General features: G+C 41.0%; 1 long non-coding RNA gene across 1 annotated transcript in view; it reads right to left on the reverse strand.

Annotated features, from left to right (window-relative positions):
• LOC102765632 overlaps positions 1 to 6,046 on the reverse strand; it is a 410,044-nt gene that overhangs the window by 279,019 nt on the left and 124,979 nt on the right. The gene's annotated exons all lie outside the window — the stretch shown is intronic.

Here is a 6,046-nt window from a genome sequence, read left to right on the forward strand (position 1 = left end):
CCAATGTCACCCCAATAAATTAAAATAATGGGGGGAAAAAGAGAAATACCTAGCTGGTAATGTGGGGAATGATAATCTGAGAAACATGGGTTACACACAGAATAAAGCAAACCCAGTCCTTGCCTCTCTCTGACCACCGCACCAGAACGTTCTTGCCACGACAGCTTTCTTCTCCTGTTTTCAATTGACCTTGGATGGGTTGTTTCCTACAGATCCTTAAACCTTACTCACTGCTTTGTTTCCACATCTTTCATCGCTTCCTCTCAATGAGTATCCCCTCTAATTTCCTCCAACTGGGAGTCTTTAGGATTTTAGATGGCCGTGGTCTTAATTTTGAGACATGAGTGTAAGCAAAAAAAATCTAAAGCAAGTTTGAGCTGCTTTATTAGAGACATGGTGTCTAAAACAATGAAGAACATCATCTCTCTCTACCCTGCATTGGCCAGACTACATCTCATCTTCAATATTGTTTTCAGGTCACATCATATGTTAAAGAGACTACCCCAAATAACAAGTGCTTTCAGAATTAGGATTATTACATCACTCTTGTCTGGCTCAGTGTGACACATAAGACATGCTTAATAAGGTCTCATTCTCTTTCTGCTCAGAAGTTGTGTGAGTAAGACTAGAGGCTGAGTTTAGGAGCCAGACTGCCTGGGTTAAATCTCACCGACACCATTTATTTGTTATAGAATCTGGATCCAGTTTCTAAAATTCTAAACAAGCCCTTTGGCTCATTTTTCTCAACCATCGAACAAGTAAATTATAGCAGACATCTGCTAGGGGTAATGTGAAGATTAAATGAATTGAACTTATCTCAGCGTTTAAAGGCACACACGTTAAATCTTAACAGGTAACCAATTAATGTTAGTTATTCTCATTATTATTATTATTATGGATATTTTCTGCACTTAGGTCAACAATTATGTCTTTTTACTAAAGCATTCATAGCAACCAGTCTAGAAAAAAAAAGAGTAAGAAAAAGAAAGCAATGACTATAAAAAAAAAAAAAAACACCAATGAGCATTGTATATATGCTTTCATATGTTGACATGGACCTGAAATATTTGCCATTTTAAGATACAGATAAAAGTTGAACTATAACTCTGTAGACTACCTACGAAATTTTGCGCCTGCCTTATAAAGTCTTCAGCACATGGGTTCTACTATAGTTTTGGTTTTGGAGATAGGCTGTAGATACATTTTAAGCAGCAATGTTATACTCCAATAAGTGCAGCCTCCAAGAGTACTGCTTCTAACAGTAGCCAAGTAACCAGGCATTTAATTCACATTTAGTATTGTCAGTGAGAAAACAAGGGAACTCAGTCCTGGAGATCTTTGAGAACTCATGCATAAACTAACTGAGAGACTAACAGCTTTGTCCAATTCAACTTGTGGATCTGTTTATGACCTCAATCAGCAAAGCTCTGCCATGCTTGGAACCCCATTTATTTCATATTCAGTTTGGACGGTGGTTCCAAAGGCCCAGGGAAGCATGATCAATTAAGGAATCAGCTCTCAGTACTGAAGGGCCCAGTGTTGCTTGCTTATTTTGCATTTTACAATTTTAAAACATCACACTGCTTGCAGAAACCAAAAGAAGTGCCATTCCCTCTTCTCCATCATTTTATTGAAACAAATGAGAACAGATTAAAAAGGGGGGAGGCGAAACACTGTTTTATGATCTTTTGGTAGTTAAATGTGTTTTAGACAGATCACACAGCTTTTTATAAAGATAAATCTCCCCTTTTTTACTGTATTTTTCAATTAAGGCACAAGATATATGTTCCATTTTCTTTTTAACATTATTAATAACTCATGCATAAAGTCAGACGTTTTGTAGTGACTTAGCCAGGAAATATGCTTTGGCATTTAAGAGTTAAATCATCTGTTAGAACTCAGAGAAATTCTGTGTAGAGGCAGTGATCCAATTCTTTCTCATTATTTTACCAACTAGAAGAAATCATTTACTAAATTACGTTAAATTGTATTAGCTAAAACATAGAACATAGAAGACAAGGCTATTAGAATTATCTTAAATGGGCTTTTCAGCTTTCTCTTTTCCCTGTCACATGCCACAGACTTCACATGTTACCTGTCCCTTACATTTCCCAGTTTTGTGACAGTCAATGTAAGTATGGGTTTCCATGTCTTAGTTATGACTCTGTGGATATTATACTACCTCATCTTTATTGTCTCAGGTGGACACATATAGGAATTAGGAGACAGCTATCTATTCAAGCAGGAACTCAAAGACTGACACACTTTGTAAGTTAACTGAACATTTATCACTAGTTGACAAATAAGTCCTCATGTCCCTAATCAATACAGAAGACCTAGCTCTTTCTTGACTAAGTGGATATCAAAAAACAACAAGTAAACAAACAAAAAAACAAAGCAGGAACTACCCTAAGTATGGTTTTGTATCACTTGGATTTTCTCTATTCCTCATATCCTCTGCCTAAGTTTTCAGATGCTATGTCTCTTAAGTGGGTCGATGTATGTCTAAGCCCTTCAAAACACCACTACTAAGACTTCCAAAAATATCTTCCCATGAAAAATTCTAAGAATGAAAAGGGTGAAACCAAATGTATTGGCTCTACCAATGCAAGAGTTTTCTATCAGTTGAGAGTAATATAAACAACAGAAACTCATTTCTCACACTTCTGGATGCTGAGAAATCCAAGCTCAAGTAGCCAATAGACTTGGTGTCTGTAGAGAGCCCACTTTCTGGTTCACAGAAGGCCCTCTTTGCAATTGTGAGAGCCAGGATTTTCCTTCCTATTGTCTAAATCAACAGTAATTGATTCAAATATTTCACTAAAAAGCAGTATGTTAGGATAATTTGTGCAATTTGTGTCTTTTATTCCATTTATTTTTATGCACTATCTGTAAGAATCAAAAAGAGTTTATTTTTAAAATTGCAAGTCTGATTTCCTAGGACTTCAATCCCATTAGATTTTGAATTATGGATTTGAACACTGCTTTATTCCTTATACTTAGAGCTATTGTTTTCTACTCCTTTGCCTTCTCATCATCATTATACTTTGCTAAATCTCTATCACTGTATTTCTGCCATTATTGAACAAGAAAAGTTATGCTATTCATAAAAGAAAGCAGACAGTTCCTTTAATAATTGAAAGGCAGCAGCCACTGTATATCAGAATTTGCCACAACTCTTTTTTCTCCCCCATTCATTCATTTGAAATCAGATTCTGGAATTTGTCCTTGTCAGTATGAAATAATACCATGGGGCTGGTTCCAAGAGAACTGGCAAGGAACTGTGCTGGATAAGCAGACAGTCAGAAATCACTGACTCCCATTTTGTGACCTTGTGGGAAGCCAGTTCTCCCAGACACTCGAACTCATTAACTTCAGAACTGGGATTCTGCAAAGGAGCCAACAGTTCTCTTTTCTGCACAGACATCTTGATCTCAGAAGTCTGCTCACCGCCCCCTGGTAGCTCAGCACAGGGGAAAGAACATAGGTTTCTGTATGAAACTCCCAGATCCACTGCAAATTAGTCTAGATCAGGTGAACTGAGTTCACTCCGGTTTCCTTGCTGAATAGATACGTGACTTGATACAAGTAATTTCACTTGCTAGGCCACTGTTTTCCCATCTTCAAAATGGAGAGGAATATTACCTCTTTCAAGTTGTTAGTGGAAATTAAAACAAGATTATACATGTTGGAGAGATTTGAAGATGGCAGTGTAAGTAAATGCCTGTACTCCTCTCCTCCCACAAGCACATCAAAATTACAACTAAAATTCAGAACAACCATCATCCAGAACCACTGGAAAGCTGGCTAAATGGAAGTAGTTCTACAACTAGAAGAGTAAAGAAGAAAGCACATTGACACTGGTAGGAGGGGGGAGGGGAATAACAGGCTGGTCTGGCACCCACATGTGCCCCTTTTTTAATTGTGAGGAAGACCATCCCTGTGGAGGCAGCCTGTGAGGAGCAAGGGGCCCCATCCCCACACCAGACCCCAGCCCAGGGTCCCAGAGCTGGAAAAATAAGTCCCTACAGGAAGTAAGAACTATGGGCTGTAAAAACCAGTGCAAATTGGGGCTGAGACACAGAGGCAACAGGAGACCCAGCTACTCCTCTTAAAAGGCCAGCACCATGAACTGAACTTACAAGGTCCTGCTTCCTCTGTGCTCCAGCACCAGGCAAGACTCGGGGGAACACAGATGCATATGAGGAGGAACTGGATTGTCTGGCATAAGGGCAGGAACTTGGGGGCAGCTTTCTCCCAGACAGAGGTGCTTGCAGGGATCATTGTTCCTATGCTGAAACCTCCCTGGTCACAGGGCTGACTGGCAGCCATTTCTGTTTGCTCTGCTCTGATGAATCCCTAAGACTCTGTCTCACCCAAATTAAAACCACACCCAAGCAGCCTACAACAGATTTTGCATATAAATGGCCTGTACTTGTTCAGGCTAAAATCTCTCAAACAAGCTGCAGCTGGGTCAGGCAGACCCAAACCTATCAATAAAAGGCACCAAACCCAGCACCAGCACCAGCCTGCTGTGCTTCATAGCTGAGCCTCATCTGGGCACCTCTAAACCCGATACAACGAGGAAAAATCTGCAGATCTCTCTGTAGCTCCTCTGGATGGTCCCAGGCAGTGACTGACTTTGCACCTCCCTGGAGACCCAAGAGCCAGTGTACCCAGTGGTCAGTGTCAGACCATACCATATTACAACTTTTCACATCCATAAGCAACACACAGCAACACACGCAAGAGGCAGACTCAATGAGCACCAAAGCCCCAATGAAGCAAGTCCTGCTCCATAAGGGTGTCTCCTTCACAACAGCTCTTCCATTGTAGTCACAGCTGGTCCTCACAGCCAGTTGGCCTGGAGGTCAGTTCCTCTCAGTGACGCCAACAGCAATCAAGGCTCAACTATGATGAGACTGTGCACACAGCCCACAGAGGGTTGATAATTGATCAATTGATGCTGGGGTCCTGCCCCAACAGGTCCAGGGGTTCCCAAAGGTGTGGACGGCGTCGTCGAAGAAGGAATGACATGGAGACAGCATTAGTTGATCAGCATAGTGAGGTTCTTTTGCCAGGTTCTGTATTTATTGTCCTGTTACATCTGTATTTATACCAGTTGATTTTAATTCTATCCATTCTATTCCAAAGGTTAGGGTGTTTATTAATCTAGTTCTGTTGAGTTTAATCCTGTCTAGGTTAATCTCTGTGTTCCATTATAAGGGCTATTCCAAGGTCACTGCTCTACTGATAAGCTACAAGGAAGTGACTGTTATGTAAAGGTTATGTCCTCCCAGCCTCACTGCTTGCCTTCCCTGGGGCTACCCTGTGTTGGTGAGTCTCCAGGGATATAGGCTTTGGGGCTTTGGTGCTTTCCCTGTTGGGCAGACCGCTGGGGATGTGGGCCCAACAAGTCCCAAATTTATTGCCAACAGTCTTAGTCCAAATTCTTCATAAGTAGTACATGGTATTTCTGTAACACTAGGGGGATTTACTGGTTTATTCTCTTCCTTAGTCCTGTTAATCCCTAACCTGGGGAAACAACCTTTCTCAGGAAGGTGGTCCTGTTTAAAACACATAGCGCTAAGAGGGGGAGCAAACATATGTCATATATGCCAGGTCTCTTGAAACATAAGCTGTGCAGATGTTTCTTCCCTGCAGCGACTGTGTCAAGCAGCAAGGGTGGACTGGCTTCTGGCAAATTCCCCCATTTTTATTTTTTAAATGATATTGCGTGTAAATCAGCAGCCACTTCTCGGATTGGGTTGTTTAAGACTCAGAAGAAGACCTGTTTGTGACTTTGCTAACAGGTCAGTCTGAGGCTTAAACCTATATCGGCTCCCCACAACTTGGCTATCTGTATGTCCACTTTGAAGAAGTGTCTATTTAGGTCCTTTGAGGACTGGCTAATTTATTTTTAAAAAAATATATTGTATTGTTTTTTTACAGAGAGGAAGGGAGAAGGCTGGAGAGTTAGAAACATCGACGAGAGAGGAACATTGATCAGCTGCCTCTTGCAAGCCCCCTACTGGGGATATGCCCA

The sequence above is a fragment of the Myotis davidii genome, unplaced genomic scaffold (assembly GCF_000327345.1).
Source record: "Myotis davidii unplaced genomic scaffold, ASM32734v1 scaffold265, whole genome shotgun sequence".
Classification (NCBI taxonomy): domain Eukaryota; kingdom Metazoa; phylum Chordata; class Mammalia; order Chiroptera; family Vespertilionidae; genus Myotis; species Myotis davidii.